We start from the raw sequence: 22,999 nt of genomic DNA, 5'->3' as shown, positions 1-22,999 counted from the left end.
AAAGTGTCTTTAGGTTTAGTGCCCTAGAATACAAGTAAATATCAGAAAAAATATATAAAGTAACATAAGAAATATGAGAAAAAAAGGAATATAGGTAAATATCTTCCAGGGGAGGTAGGGAGAGGGCTTTATTTTGCCAAAGCTCATTGGAGGTCTCTATCTTTAGGGAGACACACTCTCTAGCTTCCAAGGCTGGATATTATGCAATTATTCTTATAGTACCTTTTGCTCAGAAGCCTCTGATGTGCAGGAACCTGGGAAATCCAGAGAGAATTGTTTCTCAACAGCAATTCTAAAATTCTAGCAGCTACATCTATTCACACCTGAATTCACCTGAACTCAGGTGTGATTAGCTCTGGGGACAAAATATTTTCAGAGTTTTCATTTCTCTTTCCATCTCTTGGCTTTTGTTTTCTCTGGGTTGGCTCTCTGACAAGTTGGTATCTACCATGTTCTTTCAGTTTAACAACCTCAGCCAAAAGAGAACTTCCTAATGAGTTCTGGCAAAAATTTTGGGATTGAGTTTTAGTTGTCCAATTGGATCACATACCCATTCCTGAACTACTGCTTGGGGAGGGAAATATGCTGATTGTCCAGGCCTGGGTTATGTACCTATTCTAGGAACTTTGTGCTTATTTCAGGAACCTATTTCAGGAATTCTTATTTTGAATCCGTGAGGCATTACTGCCTCATCTATTTTTCATCCAAAATCACATCACAAACAAGAAATTTTTTGTGAAAACATGATTTTAAATGGATGTAAAATTATATTTAAATTTATCGCTTCATTTTAGATATTTGGCTTACCAGAATTAAATTTTGGTTAATCACAATTGGGTGTTATTTAGAGAAGTAGGAGGGGTAGAAGTAAGAAAGAGAAGTATGCACCATGAGCATGAGAGGCAAGGGAGATGCCTAACACACATGACTGGCTTTCAGGGTCATGCAGCTACAGGGTATGACCCTGAGAGTGAATGTCTCCATAAATTTTGCACCCTAGGCACCCCTCTTACCTCATGAAGAGAAGCATAGTTAAGGAATAGGAACTATATTTTTACTATGATTGTGAGTTAAAGATGGTAGCCTATGTGGTTGGGGAAGTTGGTGGGGAAGATTAAGGTGCACTAGAAAGTAGTTACTACGCATTTTCAACTTGTCTCTAGGAATCTTTGCTGAGTTCTGATGAGGATGATTGTATCTTTGAGGTAACATAAGGAATATAGTTTTTATTCAATGGTTTATATTAGTTTAATGAAAGAAATGTTCCGTTTAGAAATGCCACCAAGGTAGTTGTTACTTATTTTTAACCCAAACTATTTCAGTATCATATGGAAGATAGGGTTTTTTCATTGAAAAATAAAAATTATAGAAACATGTTGTGTTGGAGAGTGACACATAAATAACAGATGGGTGCTTTGACTAGCTTCCTTGAGCAAGACACTTGCCACTGCACTGCTCAGTGTTGGGCATGGAATCTTAGTTGAATAGTTACCTTTCTTGTTCTTAGGTCTTTGAAAATAACTGTTTCTATATCACAGTGAAAGACCAGAATGTGAAATTCTAGGTATTCTCAGCTGACCTTGCTGATAGAGAAGTGGCTAAAACATTTCAAATTAAATGGATAGTTCAGTAATTTTGGGGTCTGTCCCTGGAGTGGAATTCGCTAACATATGTAATATGTACATTTTTGTACACACTCATACATTTAGTTCTTTGGAAATCTTTATAAGTAACACTGTTTACTGTATTATATCTAAGGGGCTTAACTGAAGATAAGCTATTGACAGCAGCATGATTAAAATTTTCATATTTAAGTATCATTTAAAGTCATGAATTTTACCATTTAATGTAAAAACTCTTGTTAAAGTCCTACTTTACACCGAAGTGTACAAGTCAGGGAAAGCCATAATTTACCTTGGAAATTTGTTCATTTGGTACTCACTTGTTTGGTGGCTACAATGTTCCAGGGATTGTGTAGGATGCTGGCTATAGTAAGATGATAATCCCTGTTCTCAATCATGTCACAGTTTAACGGAAGAAGAGGGATGTAATAATACTCTCATTATATGTAGATTAGATTTCCAACCAGTTCTAGCTTTGGGAACCTTGCCAAATCTACAGGAGAGCATATACTTATCTGGGGGGCCAAGAAGGAATCTTTTTGGAAATGAGTAAAAAGCTTAGAAGAGTGGGAGACTTGGAAGATATTCCTTACATACTTTGGCCAATTTCCTGACCAGAGGGAAGGAGTAATCTTATTGGTAACCCCCATGAAATGTCCTCTGATTATTGTGAAAGTCAGTGAAGTGGGGGAAATGACAGGAAACAGAAAAAGCAAACATTCTTATAACCAAGAAGTCGGGATTAGACATACAAGGGCCTGAGGCAGAAAATGAGGCGTGGTGACAGAGCTGTAAACGACATATATTGACATCAGTGATTAAGAAGAGAGCCAGTGACCAAGAAGCACCTTAGAAATTCTCCTAGTGACAAGAATTGAGAGAACAGCTGACAGAGGAGTCAGGCTTTGGCATGCTAAGGCATATTAAAGAAAATGCATATATGCTGGGAGAATCTTTCCCAAACCTTACCAGCCTTTGAGAGTTTTTCTTACATAGTTAATTACTTCTTTAGGCTGTAATAATATTTTAACAAATGCACTTGCTTCTTTTGATATGCTTCAAACTCAAAATGATTTTTATGCTATGAAAATGGAGAAAAACATGAATTACCTATTCAAAACGGAATAGATTAGGGGAGAAGGTAAGATGCGTTACACATCGAGAAAGTTGTGGAAAGAAATGGGAGAGCGTAAGCAGGGGGTGGAAAAGTTAGGTAAATATAGCATTCTTATTCTTCATGTGGTGACTCTGAGACACTGTCACAGTTAATTTCCAGTAGTAGCCTACTATACTCCATGTGCACATTTTCACTTTTTCTCTGCCGTTAACGTTTCTGACTCCTTGAATTTCTTCTTGCAGCTCATGTTTTCTGGCCAGACCTGTGGTCATTCCCGTGAGACTTTACTGCACATTTTCTCAAGTGTCTTCCTCATCCCCAATGTGTAATCCTTCAACATGGACCTGCTACTTTAGCTGAGATATGACCAGCAATGAATAGTAGTAAGGTAGGATTACTTTACTCTTCTTAGTGAATTACTAAAAACTGAAACTGTGAGACAGTTTTGACTTCTCTTGATTTTGTAGTGTTTATGTTAGATTATTTTACCTACACAATCATTTCATATTTGTTTTATGTATTTTTGCTTGTCATTTATCCTGCTGAATTCTATCTCATTTGCAATGTAATTATTGTTTTTTCTCAACTAGCATTTACATTCAGCAGAATTCCAATCCATAACCCTTTCCAGCCTGTGTGTCCACTAGTCCTGTATTTTCAACCACATGGCACCAAACTGAGTATATCTTATTTTCTTCTCAGTCACTCCTCCTCTAGTTTCTGTATTTCCATTAATAGCATTTGTTTAGTACAGTCATATATTCATTTACTATTTCATTCATTTGTTTGCTGTACAGTGATAGACTTCTATTACATATCAGACAGTTTGCTGCTTCTGGGGATATGATGATGAATGAACTGGATATTCCATCCTTACAGCTGTATTTTAAAGTGGGGGGGCAGGTTTAAAAATAAACTGACAAAATAATTATGAATTATAATAAACTTTTTTGAAGGAAAGCAAAAAAGCAGATAATTTGGAGATAATGAGGTAGGAGCTACTTTAGATAGGGTGGTCACAAAAGGAGTTGATATTTAAGATGAACCTATATATGAGAAGGAGCTATTTCAAGAGTAGGTGGTGTGTGTGTGTGTGTCTGTGTATGGTATTTTTGGTGGGGAAAGCATTCTCATTAGAAGGAATAGTGGAGTGAAATAAGTCAGAGAAAGACAAATACTATATGTTCTTACTCATACGTGAAATCTTAAAAAGCCCAACTCCTAGAAATAGAGTCGAATGGTGCAGCTGAGGAGTAGGGGAAGCTGAGGAGTAGGGGAAATGGGGAGATGCTGGTTAAATGGTACAAACTTTCAGCTGTAAGATAAATAAGATCTGGGGATCTGATGCACAACTTGGTGACTATAATTAACAATACTGTATTATGTACTTAAAATTTGTTAAGAGAATAGATCTTAAATGTTATCACCACGTTCACACGCACACAATTATAATTACATGAAGAGATAGAGATGTTAACTAACCTTATTGGGGTAGTCATTTTGTAATATATGCATAGATCCAATCATCACATTGTATACCTTAAAACTTACACATGTTATATGTCAATAATACCTTAATAAAGCTGGAGGCGGTAGAGGGAAAGAAGGAATAGTGGGTACAAAGACTTTGGAGCAGGAAAGTTTGGTGAGTTTGAGGAACAGAAAAAACCCCAGTGTGGCTGACTTAGTGAGAGAGGCAGAGATGGGTAAGAAGAGGTTACAGAAATATGCAGGGCTTTGGGCTGCCTGGGTGGCTCAGTCATTAAGTGTCTGCCTTCAGCTCCGGTCACGATCCCAGGATCAAGCCCCGAATCAGGCTCCCTGTTCAGTGGGAAGCCTGCTTCTCCCTCTCCCACTCCCCCTGCTTGTGTTCCCTCTCTCGCTGTCTCTGTCTATCAAATAAATAAAGAAAATCTTAAAAAAAAAAAAAGAAATATGCAGGGCTTTGAAGGGTTTGGTAGGAAGCTTGTATTTTAATTCTAAATGATATCATCATTTGAGCTGCTGTGTAAGGAATGGACTGCTGGGTGAAAGTGCAAGCTGGCAGTTTCAGGAGCTGAGGTGAGATAGTGGTGGCCTGAGAAGGTGCTAGCAACCTGAGAGATGGATGGATTTGAAATGTATCTGAATCAGAATTTGTGGGACTTTGAATAGTTTGGGTATGGAAACAGAACATTCCCAAGGATGACTCCAAGATTTTTGGGTTTTGAGCAACTGGGTGGATGCTGGCGTCATGCCCAGAAACCTTTTAGACAACTATCTTTCCCATTATGTTAAAGATTGGTTATTTCACCAAAAGGGAAATTAATTATAATGTTAGAAATAATGTTATGCTGGAAATAAAACCATCTAGCAAGTTTGTCATATGTTCTGGTTAATACTTTGTTTTGCTTTTTCCCCTGAAATTTAATTTATATGACTTTTTGTTTTTATTTTTATTTTATTAAAAAAAAATTTTTTTTGAGCGTAGTTGACACACAGTATTACATCAGTTTCCGGTGTACAACAGAATGATTTGACAAGTTTATACATTATGCTATACCCAGCACAAGTGTAGCTACTCCATCTGTCACCACACAATGCTCTTATAATATCATTGACTGTACTCCTTGTGCGGTTCCTTTTAATTTATATGACTTTTAATTAATTATGACTTTAATTTCATTTGACTTCAGAATCTTCTTGGAAGTGAAAATAACTGGCTATACTTTGTATTGAATTTTTAAAAAAGATTTTATTTATTTTTGAGAGAGAGAGGCTGTGTGTGCGCATGTGCAAGCAGGAGGCGGAGCAGAGTGGGAGGGGCAGAGGGAGAGGCAGAAAAAACCTCAAGGAGTCTCGGAGATGAGTGTGCAGCCAGATGTGGGGCTCCATCACACGAGCCTGAGATCACAACCTGAACTGAAACCAAGGGTCCGACGTTGAACTGACTGAGCCACCCAGGCGACCCTACTTTGATATTGAATTTTAAGCCTTCTCCCCTATGCTGTCTTTTTAAAAGAGATGTCTTAAAAATTATAAGCTAGTCTGAAATATTCTCAGACTGTTACCCAAAATTCTGATATATAATTTTATTGTTATTTTATTTTGCAAATTCTGGAGCATACTATCATTAGATGTATATCATACTGTGTTCACTTGAAAGCATGCAGCTTGTCTAAACTCTTAGGAGGTTCATTTATTATGGTTTTTCTTTTTGTAGCTTCATCAGAGTATATATTCTGCCTCTTGGGATAGATATTTTAGGTGCAAACTGAAATTGAATAGATATTAAAATAAATCTTTCCAATTCTGTGTTACTTATTTCTTTTCTTTCTTTTTTTTTTTTTTTTTTAAGATTTTTATTTATTTATTTGAGAGAGAGAGTGAGAGGAAACACAAGCAGGGGGAGTGGGGGAGGGGAAAGCAGGCTCCCCGCAGAGCGGGGAGCCCGATGCGGGGCTCCATCCCAAGACCCTGGGATCATGACCCTAGCCGAAGGCAGACGCTTAAGGACTGAGCCACCCAGGCGCCCCCTGTGTTGCTTATTTCTTTTAAGTTAATTAGTAGTCCTATCTTTCTTTCTTTTTTTTTTTTGATGAAGAATTTTAAAGATATTTTCTCAAAAGAGAGGAATTACTATTTATTGTTTGTGTTACATGTGACAGGCATTTGGCTAGCTGTTTTAAATACTTCATTTTATCCTTAGAATAGTCCAATGTATTTTTCCACTTTGTGTATAGTTATCTTTTGGGTTCTAGAGCTAAGAAGTAGTAGTAGAATTAGAATAATGGAAATTTGTAGATGGAAGGACTTGGAAGTCATCTATTTCCTCCTCTTTCAGCTGAGACCTAGAGAGGTTCTGTGACCTACCCAGAATCACACAGCTAATTTTCACTTTTGCTGAGACTAATGCTGCTTGTACTCCTTATGTTTCATTCCAGCTGGCCTCCTCTCATGCTTTCTATCTTCCCATCCCTTCAACATCTCATTATGATAAAGTTCAGTGCTACAGAACAATGGAAAATATAGGACAGTGAACACCCATATTACCTTTCACCTATATTCACTCATTGTTCACATTTTGCCACATTTTCTCTTTATATATATACATATTTTAAAGATTTATATATATTATATATATATATTTTTTGAAGATTTATTTATTTATTTTAGAGAGAGCGAGCACATGTGCGCAAGCGGGGGGGAGGGGCAAAGGGGGAGGATCTCAAGCAGACTTTGCACTGAGGCAGAGTCCAGCTCGGGGCTGGATCCCAGGACCTTGAGATCATGACCTGAGTCAAAATCAAGAGCCAGCTGCTTAACCCACTGAGCCACCAGGTGCCCCTATTTATATATTTTTAAAATTATTTGAAACTATATTAAAGAGATTATGATAATATAAAGTTTTTATCATGCGTATCCTAAGAACATGGACAATTTCCTGCATGGTCATAATATCAATATCACATATAGGAAAATTAACATTAATTTAAGAATATCTTTAGTTAATGGTCCTTATTCAGATCTCCCCAACTGTCCCTAAAATTTTTCCTGAGATTTCTGGATCCAGGATTCAATCAGGTTTCATGCATTGCATTTGATTCTTATGTCTTTTTATTTTCTTTTAATTTTGAACAGTCCCTCTTTTTTGTTTTTCATGATTTATATTTTCTTTAAGAGATATAGTTTGTGTATACTTATTATCTCTCTTGGGAATTGCCTGGTTTCTTTTTTTTTTTTTTTTTTAAAGATTTTATTTATTTATTTGGCAGAGAGAGACATAGCGAGAGAGGGAACACAAGCAGGGGGAGTGGGAGAGGGAGAAGCAGGCTTCCCACGGAGCAGAGAGCCTGATGCGGGGCTCGATCCCAGGACCCTGGGATCATGACCTGAGCCGAAGGCAGACGCTTAACGACTGAGCCACCCAGGTGCCCCTTGGGAATTGCCTGGTTTCTTAGAACATTATTCATCCAAAACTTATTTACAATTTGCTTCTTTCCTTCCATTTCTCTGAGGTTGCTGGAGATAAAATTGTTTATTCCAAGCTTTTTTTTTTTTTAAAAGACCATCATCCCATCATTAAGTAGACATTCACTGAGGTTTTTACATTTGGTTGCATTAAATTAAGGACAAGAAAACCAGGAGATCTATGTTGTATTTGATCCACTGACACTAGTCAGCGATTGAAATTCATTTAAGATGACAGAAGTCTGAAGGAGTTCCTCTACTACCCACCGTTACCCACCCCCACCTTCTAACCAGTTGGTTATACCTAGGAATGTATATCTAGTCACCATGGACATTATAAAGCAGCAGCAGTCTAAGGTTTTGTCTTTGAAAAATGCACAGTTTCAAGCAGGAAGCAGATTAAAATGCAAATGATAAACAAGCACAGTAGTAGAGACAACCAGAGCTAGGCACGATGAGGAAAGATTTAAGTACCTGCTCGCTGTGGTACTTGAGTAGAGCTGGCATTCAGTGAGTGTTCTCCTTCTTTCCTTGCTTGCTTTTGAGTTTCAAGATTTGGTTGGTTTTTCTTTAAGCATTTTATGGCATTTAGGAACAAGTGGTAGTTTGGGGAGAAGCAGTAGGAGGTAACTTTTAAGTAGCATTTTTAGAGAGGGGAGGTTCATATTTTGGTTGAGAGGATAGAAGAAAGTGTCAGTGAGGAAGGGACTACTCATGGTGGTTTAGGGAGGTCTGTGAAGTCTTTTATTTCTTTTTGTTCCAGCCAGGCTTAGATTATACTTGTGCTTCTACTATACTTTGTGCGGGGATTCCTTATAGCAATTATTGCTGTGTGTTAGAACTGCTTTTCCTTAATAAGCTCCCTCCCTGTGATCAGTATTTTTTTTTTTATCTCTGTGTACCCAGGACCTCACTCAGTGTCTGGCATATTGTAGACATTGAATAAATACTTATTGGATGAATAAATGAATGAATGAATGGAGGACTTTTACTAAGACCTAGTGCAAAAAGACAGATTCCTTTGCTGGGCAACCACAAGTAATGGTTGGATCTGATTTGATCAATTCATTGTTGAGGTGCTCATTTAGAGCTGGAATTTGTTCAGGAGCCTAGGAGAGGGACAGAAATGAAACCAGAGCACTCTATGAGTGGGAATATAATTGGGAGATTTTTCAGAGAAGTAACTATCATGATGTAAGCACCTTTGTCATTTTCTAAATAAATATATTTGAAAGAGCAAAAATTTTTATTATTAAGCATTCCATCTGTGAAATTTGATTTTAAGTAATATTCAGTTTTAAGATGTTTGTTGGGGGGCGCCTGGGTGGCTCAGTCAGTTAAGTGTCTGACTCTTGGTTTTGACTTGGGTCATGATCTCATGGGTCGTGGGATTGAGCCCAGCATCAGACTGTGTTCAGTGGGGAGTCTGCTTGAAGATTCTCTCCCTCTGTCCCTCCCCTCACATGCTCGTGCACTCTCTCTCTCTAGTAAATAAATAAGTCTTTAAAAAAAAGTTTGTTAGGAAGTCTTTTCTTTTCCTTTTTTTTTGCATTATAAAACAAATACATACTTATGATAAAAATACAAACTAGGAATACATAAAATAGAAAGTGACATTCTTCTCACTATTCCAGGTCTCAGTCTTCAAAAGTAGCTAATGTTAACAGTTTGATTTTTATGAATTTGGACTTCCAAAATATATATATATATTTAAAAACACATGTTTATGTTTGTGTAATTTTAAAAATAGGATCCTTGATGTACACGTTCTGAAATTTGCTTTCCCTACTTATCCTTTGAGTTTTACCTATGCTCCATATAATTCCAAAATTTATTGGCTATATAGAAGGACAGAAACACCAGCAGAGACTAATAGCCTAAAACCAGAGTAATTAAATGTATAGGGAAGATAAAATTTAAGGAGCTCAGAGTAAGAAAAATATCTGCTAGTTTTTATTAGTATAATTGCTGTTAATTTAGAAGTACTTCTTTTTGACTTGTTTAACCTATATGAAATTATAAAAGTAGTCATTTTTCATATGATGCATTATAGAATAAACACACAAGAGATAGAGTAAAACTTTAAGATTTATTGAGTACGTGAAGATACAGTCATGAATAGGACACACTGTCATTACTGAATGCTATGATAACAAAGAGTAGAGGCCAAGAAGCCTGCCTGGAGGAGGCGATATGAACACAATCCTGAAGTACTGATTAGCTAAGCTTTTTTAAAAAAATGGCTAGAGGAAATGAAGAAGGATTGACTGGGAGCTGAAGGTTGTTAGGACAAATGCAATAGAAAGACAGAAGGTCAGGAGAAGTCAGTTAATTTAGTAAGTGTAGGGAAAGAAGTAGGGGGGTTACATGCCCCAGTTTGCCTGGGACAGTCCAGGTTTATATCTCTTGTCCTGGACTAATAAAGAGTAGCACCCCATTTTACTTAAAAATATCCCAGTTCTGGATGATCAGTGGCATCAGCCTAAAAGGGAGAGAATATGGGGGTCCTGATAAATTTTAGGGAATATAGTTCAGTCAGTGGATGGCTGGAGATCTTTTTGAGGTTGAAGAGTACGTATAGTAACAGTTAATAGTACCAGAGAGATGGCACATAGTAAGTTATGGCCTAAAGCTAGAATATTAAAATTTACTGTTGGAGAGATGAAACAGTTTAGGATTTAGGCTATGGGCGATAGCAGTGGATGGTTGAAATGAAGTTGGATTGACTGGATCTTTGGAGAAGAGAAAGACTATAGAGGTTAAAATCTCCATGGATGAAGATAAGAATTGGGTTAGAGAATAAGATCTGGGGGCAAATGGAGACTGAAAGGAAGATTTGGAGACAACAAAACTGGGTGGGGTAGGACTTGTAAAGCTGAATAAGAAGAGATTTTGAATGAGATTGGAAGAGCAGTGATTTGGACATGGCACTAAGGAATAAGGATAATGTTACCCATCCTTCCACCCCCTCAGCCCCATGGCTATGGTTGGTACCATGTAGGGAGGGTGTGGCCTCCACCTGTGAGCACTATGTTTTTGGGGATCCAGGTTTCAGATAGAGTAAGCAGTTGAAGGGTAGAGATTTAGGGAAATTTGTTTACAGACTGAATGGAATTCTAGAAGAACAATTTGGAAAGATATGACTTTAGAGAAAGGATGGAGCAGGAGTGGGGATTAGGCCTTGCCTTTTCGGAAAAGACTGAATTATAAAAAGAAGTCAAGGACGCCTGGGTGGCTCAGTTGGTTAAGCGACTGCCTTCGGCTCAGGTCATGATCCTGGAGTCCCGGGATCGAGTCCCGCATCAGGCTCCCTGCTCGGCAGGGAGTCTGCTTCTCCCTCTGACCCTCCTCCCTCTCATGCTCTCTGTCTCTCATTCTCTCTCTCTCAAATAAATAAATAAAATCTTTAAAAAAAAAAAAAAAAAAAAAGAAGTCAAGAATGGAACTGAATTTCCTCCATGTTCTCAACAGTGGCATGAGGTTCGTCTAATTCAGGTTCTCTGAGAGGCTGTGTCATTGCAGGTAGAAACTGGCTTTGGCTTAGTTCATTTGGATTATAATTTATGAAACCTTCTTGGTTGCCATTCTGCTACTGTATGTCTTTAATGAACCTGAAGTACATATATGGAATTTGAAATTATTTTGACTTCTTCCTGTATTGCTACTCTCTTTGAAGGGAAAAAAATTGTTTGACCTTAATTGGAACACTGAGCTCTTTTATAATAATTAATCACTTAGGAAGAGTAAAAGGTTAAGAGATATCTAGATTATGGTTATATTTCTAGAATTTAGACCATACAGGGTAGTATGCATTGTAGCCATACTTAATATTTTTAATCTTTGTTACCCTGTTTTCCTTCAGATTAACAGTGTTTCACCAACATGTCCCGCATTTTCCCACCTGTGTAACCTTGCTTATGTTTAAACTTCTACTTGGAAAGTAACCCTCCTTCATCACTTGCTCTTCTATGTCCTGTCTTGTGTGGAGATGCTGTCTCTCTCTCTCATGCTTTATTAGTAATGATTACTTTTTTAATAAGTCTCTCCAAAGCCAGGCACATTATATACTTTATCTCATCTAACCTTCATAACAACCCTGCAAAGTAGGTATTACTATCCCAATTTTAAAGATCAGAAAACTGGGCTTCCAGAAGGTTAATTAAAATGCAGTTTTACAGCTATTAGGTGGTAGAGTTAGCATTTCAACCCAGGACTGTCTGTTCCCAAAGCCACCTCCTGCGTGCACATTTGCAGATAGACCCATGTGCATGTGCTCTTTTCCTTTTCATAGGTATCCCTCCGGGCTTGTTGGAGATGTTCTTTCTTTTTTTTTTAATTAAAAAATGCTTTCCAGCTTTCTTGAGGTATAATTGACATATAACACTGTGTGTGTTTCAGGTGTACTGTGTGATACATGTATATATTGTGATGTGATGTTCTCTTCTTAATAAAGAGTTTTTGAGCTCCCCTAATCAGCTGTGCTCTTTCCTTTTCTCTATGTCTTTGTAGCACTTTATACCTTATGCTTTTATATTCTGTGAAGCCCTCCTTGATGGCCTCTAGAAATATGCATGCTACTTGTGTATCCCCACCAAGTTTATAACACATTTATACTTGTGAACCTGTTGAATTATATGGCATTTGTTTGTTTCCATGTTTGTCACCCTTAGTAAATTGTGGGCTTTTGAGAATAGGGACTGTAATCTTATGGGTCTTGATATTCCTGGCACTGAGAAATACGTCTGACACATAGATGTTCAATACGTGTGGCTGAATGAATTTTGAATGAATTGTATCATTGTTACATATGAAGTCTATTTATTCTTAATATACTGTAAGTATTTGAAGGTAGTAATGCAAATTTTACTTATCTTTGTACCCCTAACAGTGTCTCTCCCATGGTTACTCAATACATACTTGTTGATGTATATTATTATTTTAAAACAAAGAAAACAAATTCTGCTAATAATTCTGCTCTTGGCAAATAATTTTAAATGTCAGTACTTCAAATACATTTTTAAAATTAAAAAACAGTTCATTCAAAAACAAACATGTTGTTCATTTGTATATAGCTTGTATAGTGTTCCTTTTCAGTGGAATATTATCATCCATTAGTAGGCTGGCTGGACAATCCAGTGCCGTTTCATTTGAATTAACTTTTTTTTTTTTTTTTTTTTAAAGATTTTATTTATTTATTTGAGAGAGAGAGAATGAGAGAGAGCGAGTACATGAGAGGGGGGAGGGTCAGAGGGAGAAGCAGACTCCCTGCCGAGCAGGGAGCCCGATGCGGGACTCGATCCAGGGACTCCAGGATCATGACCTGAGCCGAAGGCAGTCGCTTAACCAACTGAGCCACCCAGGCGCCCCTCATTTGAATTAACTTTTAAATTAAACTAAAAGCAGCACTTTCAAATAAAGCATGAGAGGAGCTTTAAATACTGAATCTGTAGGGTGGCCAAGGTCAGCATATATTAACTGGTAATGAATGATGTTGTCTTTATAGTTAAACTTTGGTGACTGTTCATTCCTGCCTGTTTAACTGCTTATGAAAAAAACACCTCACTTTGTATTCCTATGACGTCAGCTTTTTGGTTTGTAATCTTGGTTATTACTTGCGTACTTGGCTTTTTGTGACTGTTTCTGTCTTGCTGCAGGCAGCTTAGTATTTTGTTCAAATAGAGTCACTGTTTCTGATTTCTGTCAGTACTGAAGCATATGAAAGGTAAGAAATACCATTAGATAATTATATTTGTACTTTAACTGATTAATGATTTTATAGTCTTTATCAATGAACAAACATATACTAATAGAGGAAGTTGAACCATAAACTGATTTTGATGGGTTCTATTAGTCAAGGACTATAAATAAATTCAAACTCATTGAATTTCTTGCCAGCTTGTGAAAATATCTCTTGGGGGAAGAATGAAATATTTCCTATTTCTATTACACAGTTTTTATTCACTTATTTGCAGATTTTTTAAAATTAGCATACCTTCGTGGTATATTTGAATCTCTTTGTCAATGTTAAAGGAAATAACTAAATAGATATTTTTGACCACAAGACATCATCTATGTTAAAATAAATCCCTTACTTGAAAGAGAATATTCAATACAGATTAAACTTCCTTTATGCTATATAAAAACAACATTTCCATCTGTATTCTCAGAGAATGTAAAAGTTGCCAGTTGTGGAGCCAAAAGTTGAAAAACAGGAGACATTTTAGAATAAATACCTGCATATACCCTTATTCTTACAAGAAATACCATGGGAATTCTATTATCCTACTAAGGAAACTAGTTATTTGTTTTATATTTTGCTATTTAATAAATTCCATTTTTATTTAAAAGTATGTGTAGATTTCTTTTATACAACATGAACTTCTAATTTTTGAAAATATAACAATTTTTAATGGTTATTTTAAAGTTTTTAATAACTCTGGTAAATTGAAAACTCAGCATAACTCACTTGATTCTTTTTTTTTTTTTTAAGATTTTATTTATTTATTTGACAGAGACAGAGATAGCGAGAGCAGGAACACAAGCAGCGGGAGTGGGAGAGGGAGAAGCAGGCTTCCCCCCGAGGAGGGAGCCCGATGTGGGACTCGATCCCAGGACCCTGGGATCATGACCTGAGCTGAAGGCAGACGCTTAATGACTGAGCCACCCAGGCGCCCATAACTCACTTGATTCTTAATAACAAGCTGAATAAAACAAATTTAAATAAACCTAAATAGTCAATAGTTCATTAGTTTTGTTATTTTTACTTTTTAAAAGATGCTATTTAAAAGTAGACATCTTTGCTAATAACATGCATGCATTTTTGTATAATACTGTTCCTGCCTGATTTGTACTTACTATCTGCTAAATTATGGATATTCTTATTTTAAAATTTCATTTACAAATCTTTTAAAAAATGAGTTCGCGCTCGCAATTATTTGCAGTAAATTGAATGCCTACTGTATCCTGGGTAGTAACTTAAGCCCCAGTAATGTCAAGATGAAAAATATGTGATATTTCAGAGTTTAATGGGAGAAATATATTTCAACAAATAGCTAATACATACCATGAGAAGTGTTCTATTAATCACAGATACTTACATGATCCCTGAGATCTGAGAGAAGGGAACACCTAAGTCGAACTCAGTGGTTATGATTGTGGGGATAGTCAGAGAAGCCTTCACAGAGAATACTACTTTAAAGTTTAGCTGTTGATAATTCTTCAGGCAGACAAGGGAGGAAAAGCATTTAGACTGAAGGAACATCTGCAAAGACATTGAGACATTTAAGGAACCATTAAGTAGTAAGGTGTGGTACTGTTGCTTAGAGGGGAAGGTTGGCTGGGGCCAGCTTTGATTATCAGGCAAAGGAGTTGAAATTTGAACCTGTAGGTTAGGGTTGTAAAATTAATACCTAGTATTATTGAGTATCCTAAAGAATGAAGACTCTGAAGTAGGGACTGTGGGGCATGAGAGAATGCATATAGAGTGCTGCGTGGCTGGGTAGCTAATTCATTTAACAGATATTTATTGCAGCTGTACCAAGGCACAGTTTTAAGCACTGGAGATATACTGGGGCAACAGAGCAGAGTACTTCCCTGACTGATTGGAACTTACATTACAAATCTGTCTGTGATATAACAGCCCCTCTGACCCGTTCTGTGTCTCTGTCTCTCTCTGTAATTTTTGGCTACAGCATAACTGTATGCTTTCCTTGCCATTTTTTTCATCTTCCATGGGGTTAACATAGGCAGTTCTTACCTATTATTTCTGGAAGAATGTAGCTGAATTTGTGATGCCCTCTCCACATCTTGTTCTTCTGAGCTATAGTTTGAGATCTGGGCATAACTTTTTTTCAAATTGGAATTTCTCTTGAGGTAATTGTAGACTAACATGCAGTTGTATGAAATAATAATCCCTGGTACATTTTGTTCAGTTTCCCCAGTTGTAACATTTTGCAAAACTATATATAAAATGACAATCAGTATATTAACATTGACACATTCCACCAATGTTATAGAAATATGAATTTTAATTGTACTCAGTTTTAATTGTATTCATTTGTTGTGTGTATATTAAGTCCTATAAAATTTTAGTACCAGTCTAGACTCATGTATCCACTACCATCATCAAAGTATCAAACAGTTCCAATATTAATAGAATCCCATGTGTTCCCTTATTATAACTACACTCGCTTCCCTCCCCTGTTCTGCAAGCCCTAAACCCTGGCAACCCTTATTCTGTCCTTTTTCCAAAATTTTGTCATTTCAAGAATGTTATATAAATGGAATCATACAGTACGTAACTTTTAGGGATTGGCTTTTTTCATAAAGCAGGATTCTTGGAGATTCATCCAAGTGGTTGCCTATATTGTATAGTTTGTTCCTTTTTACTATAGTTAGTATTCCGTGGTATGTATTCACTCATTGAAGGATCTCTGGGCTGATTCCAGTTTTTGGCTATTATGAATAAATCTGCTATGAACATTTTTGTATGAGTTTTTGTATGAAGATATGTTTTCATTTCTCTGGCATAAATGTCCAAGAGTGCCATTGCTGGGTCATAATGTAGTTGAATGTTTAGTTTTATCAGAAACCAGAGTGGATGTACCATTTTGTCTTCTGACCAGCAACAAATGAGTGATCCAGTTTTTCTCATATTCCCGCAACCATTTGGTTTTGTCATTATATTTTATTTTAGCCATTCTGGTAAGTATGTAATGATATCTCATTGTAGCTTTTTAATAATTTTATTTACTTAAGATTTTATTTATTTGTCAGAGAGAGAGAGAGCACAAGCAGGGGGAGTGGCAGGCAGAGGGAGAAGCAGGCTCCCCGCTTAGCAAGGAGCCTGTTGTGGGACTCGACCCCAGGACCCTGGGATCATGACCTGAGCCGAAGGTAGATGCTTAACCGACTGAGCCACCCAGGCGTCCCTTATTTTTATTTATTTATTTTTAAGTAGGTTTCATGCCCAACACGGGGCTTGAACTCATGACCCTGAGGTCAAGAGTCACATGCTCCACCATTGAGCCAGCCAAGCACCCCTCTCATTGTAGTTTTAATTGCATTTCCCTGATGCCTAATTATGTTGAATATCTTTTCATGTGCTTATTTGCCATTTTTGTATCCTTTTCTGTGCAATGTCTGTTCATGTCTTTTGCTCATTTTCTAGTTAGATTGTTGTTATCTGTTGAATTTGAGAGATTTTTCTTTATTCTAGATACTAGACTTCTGTCAGATACATCATTTGCAAATATTTTTTCAAAGTCTCTCACTTGTCTTTTATCCTGTTCACATGGGCTTTCACAGGCAAAAGTTTTTACTTCTGGTGAGGCCCAATTTATTGATTTTTCTTTTTTATGGATTGTGTTTTTGTGTCAAATCTAAGAACTTTGCCTAGCTTTAGATCCAGAAGATATTTCTTTTTCCTAGAAGTTTTATGTTTATATTTAAGTTCACCATCCTTTTTTTTTTTTTTGAGCGCGCGCGCACACACACACACACACACACACACACACACACACACACACACACACACACGAGTGGGGGGGGGAGGGGCAGAAGGAAAGGGAGAGAGAGAATCAGAAGCAGGCTGCATACCCAGCAAAAGCACGATCTCACGACCCTGAGATCATGACCTGAGCCGAAATCAAGAGTCAGACACTTAACTAACTGAGCCATCCAGGTGCCCCAGTTCATGATCCTTTTGAGTTAATTTTTGTGTAAGGTGTTAGGTCAAGATTGTCTCTCTCTCTCTTGCTCTCTCTCTCTTTTTTTCTTGGCCTATAGCTATCCAGTACCCCTGATAGCTCCAGTACCACTGAATTGCTTTTGGACCTTTGTCAAGAAGCAGTTGAGCATATTTGTGTGGATTTATTTCTGGGTTCTCTATTCTGTTCCATTGATCTGTTGTTTACACTCTACCAAGTTCACACTGTCTTGATTTCTGTGACTTTATATTAGCTTATTCCCCAAGATGGACATACTTCTTTGAATAATTTTTCAGCCCACTCTTTTTCTCCTCTCTTTCCAGAACTCAGATGATATAAATGTTGGATCTTTTGTTACTGTCACACAGGTCTCCAAGGCTTTATTCTTTTTTGTCAGTCTATTTTCTCTCTGTTGTTTGGATTGGTTGAATTCTTTTACTCTGTCCTTACATGCACTGATTGTATCCTCTTTCATCTCCACTCTTCTATTGAGCTTATCTAGTGAGTTTTTTATTCCTGTTATTGCGTATTTTAGTTCTGTAAGTTCCATCTCGTTATTTTTATAGCTTCTATTTCTTTGCTTAGATTTTCCATTTTTACATTTGTTTTTAAGAGAATTTATAACTGATGAAGCATTTTTAAGATAGCTGATTTAAAATCCTTTTCAGATAATTCCAACATCTAATTCATCTCAGTGTTGGCATTAGTTGATTGTCTTTTCTCATTCAAGCTGTGGTTTTTCTTGGTTCTTGGTATGAGAGGTGATTTTTCAATTGAATCTTAGATATTTTATCTATTAATGTCGGAGACCCTAGGGTATATTTCAATGTTTTACATTCACAGGAAGTCCCTCTGTTTAGGTTTAGCATGCAGGCCTTTTGGCCTATTTTTATGGGCTGTGGTTTCAATGACAGTTAATTGTCAGAGTCTTTGTGCTGTTATTTTGGTTTGCTTTGTTTGTCTGATATAACTAGGGCTCCCACTGGTTCCTGCTGGTGCTGCAGAGTAGAAGATGTTTTTCTTAGGCTGAGCTACTAGATATCTGTTGGTAGAAAAGGGCTAAGGTAGAATTTCCTTACTGTGCCCCCTAGCTGTCCTGATGTCTCTGGGCAGGAGAGGAATGTCTTGGAGAGCAGCAGCTTCAGCTGGGTTTGTTTTGTTGGTTCTGCCTGCCTGCTCTGGTATCTCTGGTGGGGAAGGAGGTCCTCAGACCTGTGAGAACAAAGAGGTTTCCTGACCTGATAGCTGAGTCTCTCTTGCTGGTTCTTCTTACCTCATTCAGTTTCTCTTTGTGGAAAAGGGGATTCTCAGGCCTAGCAGGTAAGGAGAGTGCTTCTCCTGGCTGTTTATTTTTGGTGGGGCTCACAAATAATTTCTCTTTTGGTGGTGTCTGGCTCTCCAGTTGTTGTCAGAGGGACTCCTATTGGATCCTGAGGGAGTTAGCCTACATATATGGGCTGCCTTTTGTTACTAGACGGGAGTTGGGAAAAGTCAGGTCTCGGTGACCTCCTGTTGGGTGAGGAGAACCTGAGACACTTAGCCTCTGTGCTGTTCTTCTAATCCTAGGGCCAGGGGAGGTTGCTTTCTATCCACTTTTCAGAGTTCTTCTTTGGTAGTCTCTTTCTCGTGTTTATAGTTGTGTTTTGTGCGATGGAGCTGGGAAAAATGGTCTTGTGTCATCTTATCTGGACCAGAAGCTGGGTTTTACTTTTTAATTTTGGTTTCTTTGTTGTATGAACATGGAGGTGGCTGGGGCTGAGTTTGACCTTGTTGGGGGCCCTGAGATTTACTTTCTCTTATGAAATTCCATTAAACATCTTGTAATCCTGGATTTAATTTCATCCACCAGTTATTCATAGAGCCTGGAATATGGCAAGCCAAGCCTGCCCTCTCTGCATGTTGTAACCTCCTGTCCTGGTGCTGAGAGGCTTCTCTCTTTAGATATTTTCTTGACTGTCCCTAGGTTGGCCTATTCACTCTGCCTGCTTCTTTTCATATTGAAGCATCCAGTGTGAATTCTCAGGATTTTGTTAACTTTGATTCCTCAGAAAGTCTTCTGGAAGTTGGGTAGTGTTGGGCACATTGCCATAGTACCTAGAGCTCCAGAATTTTCTCTTTCTTTTCTTTGAAAGCATGCTGTGAAAGTTGTAGCGTAAAGTTGGTATTCACTCTACTTATTGATGATATATTTAAATTTTTGCTTTTTCTTAAAAACAGTTTTTTGTTCTTTTTATTAGTTATTGGTGGTAGGAGCTTCTGAGATACTGCTTCACTATACCAAATTTATCCCCAAATTCCAATAATGACTTTTTTTTTTTACAATTTTCACATCTTCCTCTGACATTTGGTATTGTGAATATCTTCTTTTTCATCCTGGCATCTATAACTCTACCAAACCTCTTTTATTTTTTCTTTAAAGGAGCTCCATATTCTCATTCTTCCAATTCTATTGGTACTGTCAGCATTTCTTATTAAAGCCTTGAAGTTGTCTTTGGATCATCTGTCTCTCTTTTGTTCCCTAAATTTATACACCACATCAAAGATCTTTCTTCTTAATTCTCACTGATACTGTCAATTATAGATTCTCATTTTTCAAGTTATATATTGCTATGACTTATTCATTTGTCTTATGTCTCATTTTTTCCCCTCTCTTCAAGCTATTTTATCCCTAGCTTTCAGATTAAAATCTATCTCTATGTCCCTCTTTCTCTTTTTATTGCTGTAACATACAGATAGAAAAGTACATGAATCACAGGTGCTCAGCTTGATGAAATTTCACAAATTGAACATACTTACGTAACTAGCACCAGTAAATTAGTCACTAAAAAAATCACGTTCATGATCATGTTATTTTGCCTTAAAAACCAATTAATTCAAGGAGTTTGATCCTTATTAGTTTCCTGAACAGTGGAATAGCAGATAAACTCGTATGGTATCTCCCACTGCTTGCCACATATAGCTTGATTTTGGAGACATTTTTTTCTTTGCTTTACCTCGTATTACCTCTAATTTTTTTTTGGTACCATACTACTCCTACTTCCTAGAATACATTTCCTCTTTGACTTTTTATAATCTAAATCATGGTCATTTTCCACCCCTAATCTCAAATCTTGCCATTTCTAGAAGACTTTTCTGGGCTGGTCTAGCTTTCATTATTTTTTTTTTCTCTTCAAAAATTCTTTAATTTATTTTTTGACTAGGTAGTATCAATGCATTCACTTAGCACAAAATTTAAATGTACAAAAGGGTATATAATGAAAAGTTCCTCTCCCACTCCAGTGTCCCAGCCACTATGTGTTCTTCAGGAAATATTTTTTGTACTTATAAGGAAAATTAATTTCTATCATTCCTCCTCTTTTTTATACAATGTAAGCATACCAAGTTCTGTGTCTCACTTTTTTCAGTTAGAAGTTTTTAATGATAGTTCCTGATCAATGCACAAAAGATTTTCTCATTTTTTATTAGGACTGAGTGATATTCCACTGAATGAATGTACCGCAATCAGATCTACCACGTATGATTGTGAAGGTTGGACACTGAACACATCACATAGACTGTGATTTGAATGGCACTCCCTAGAATTATTCAGTTACAATCAGATGCAGCAGCCTTGATTGTAATTTACCTAGTCAGTTCCTTTTGATGGATATTTCTGGTTTCTTTTGTATTGTTATCTCAAACACTACTGAAACAAATAGTCTTATTTATGTCATTTGTCTGTAGGATATCATTCCCTTAATTCCTAAAGTATTTATAATCTCTACCAATTTAACAATTAGACAAGGTCTTAATTTATTATGGGGTTGTTTTTAAAATTTTTATCATTTGACATTCCTTAAGGAGTGGTATCATAAATGAAATTATTTTCTATTTCTAGACCTAGAATACTGGTGTGTATAAGTACACCTTTAGGATGGGCTGGAGGGTTTCTCTTACAGCTGCCAGATTCTATTTCCTTTTTTATCCTTTTGAGCTCTTCATAATCCTTTTGAAGTTCCTGGTAATGGAAGAAAAAAATATTATCAAAGTTTAGATCAGGTATAAATAGGTATATTTAGAAGCAGAAGTGATATTTATCCCAAGTTATGGAATAAAATGAACCACAATCTCAGATATAGTTTTTAAAGAAAGGAAAATGTTTCACATTTCTTTGGCCTCAAAAATTATTCTTTATTTTTCCATTGAAAACATGGGATGAGATAGAATGTATCTTCACTGAGACTTAGATGAACTGTAGGTAAAATAACAGAAAAATGTTCATTGTAAATTTTTGTATCCTATAAAGATACAGTGTATCAAAGTAAAAATTTTAAGGGTACTACATCCAAAGTGAAAAAACTGGAATTATCCTACTCCATATTAAAGTGAATAAGTCAATTACTTTTTATTGACTTAATTATGTTAAGGTCCATTTGGTGTCCTGGTTGCTACTTTGGGAACTTTGATGAAGTGCAGTTTTCCACAACCTTTTTTCTCTTCTCTACTTATTTGATAGATCATAAAACTGGCCAGTTTTCTGTTCTGAAAAATTGTAATTTGTTCTCTATTTGGAAAACTCACATTTTTACCATCTCTTTAGATGTTACCCCTGAGGTTAGAAATGTAAACCTCTTCTCATTTTTCTCTATAGCTTAGAGGATCTCAGATGAATTAACAAGAAAGTGACTTCTGGTATGGATAAGCCAGAACTAAAAATAAGAGGTGTGTTTCTTCATTTCTTCTAATGGGCCCTGAAAGATTCATTGCCTGAAATTTTAGGAGTCTGGAGAGCAAAATAAATGCTATCATAGTGTTCAGGATTTATAGCAAACAAGCAGGATATTTTGGGGAAATTTCTGAGAACTGACCTTTAGGTGATCATAAGTTATACTGTAGTGATTTTTTTAAGCAACTTTATTGAGATATAACTCATATACTGAAGAATTCACCCACTTAAACTGTATAGTTCACTGGTTTTTATTTTGTTCACAGAGTTGTACAACCACCACCACAATCAATTTTAGAACAGTTTCATTGCCCCAAAATGAAATTCAATATCCACTGGCAATTACTCCTCATTTCTTCCCAAATTTGCAGCCGCAGGCAACTACTAATCTACTTTATATCTGTACAATTTGGGTATTTCATATAAAGAGATCATATAAAGAGATCATTGTGTCTAGGTTTCTTTTACTTAGCATAATGTTTGCAAGGTTCATCCATATTGTAGCTTCTATCAGTACTTTTTTCCTTTTCATTGCTAATATTATGTTGTATGTAGATATCATGTTTTATTTATCCATTCAATAGTTGATGGATATTTGGATTATTTGCACACTGTAACTATTACGAATAATTCTGCTGGAACATTGATGTACAAGTTTTGTGTGGGCATATGTTTTCATTCCTCTTGGATATATACCCAAGAGTGGAATTTCTGGGTCATATCATAGCTCTATGTTTAACTTTGAGAAACAGCCGCATGTTACATTTCCACCAGCAGTATATGAGGGTTCTAATTTCTTCACCATCTCCAACACTTGATATTCTGTCTTTTGATTAAAGACATTCTAGTGGTGTGATACAGTATCTCATTGTGGTTTTGATTGGTATTTTCCTAATGG

General features: G+C 36.6%; 1 protein-coding gene across 4 annotated transcripts in view; it reads left to right on the top strand.

Annotated features, from left to right (window-relative positions):
• FER (FER tyrosine kinase) overlaps nucleotides 1–22,999 on the top strand; it is a 418,533-nt gene that overhangs the window by 15,808 nt on the left and 379,726 nt on the right. For 2 of the 4 annotated variants that reach the window (XM_036123015.2, XM_078066949.1), the window contains exon 2: nucleotides 2,982–3,127. The exons of 1 other annotated variant lie outside the window; for it this stretch is intronic. The gene's annotated coding sequence lies outside the window, so the exon portion shown is untranslated. Of the gene's footprint in view, nucleotides 1–2,981; nucleotides 3,128–13,305; nucleotides 13,412–22,999 lie in introns of those variants that run through there. One more of the 4 variants, XM_078066948.1, reaches the window with a different exon arrangement.

The sequence above is a fragment of the Halichoerus grypus genome, chromosome 2 (assembly GCF_964656455.1).
Source record: "Halichoerus grypus chromosome 2, mHalGry1.hap1.1, whole genome shotgun sequence".
NCBI classification, from domain to species: domain Eukaryota; kingdom Metazoa; phylum Chordata; class Mammalia; order Carnivora; family Phocidae; genus Halichoerus; species Halichoerus grypus.
The sequence above is the reverse complement of the archived record's forward strand: the minus strand, read 5'-3'. Positions and strand labels throughout refer to the sequence as shown.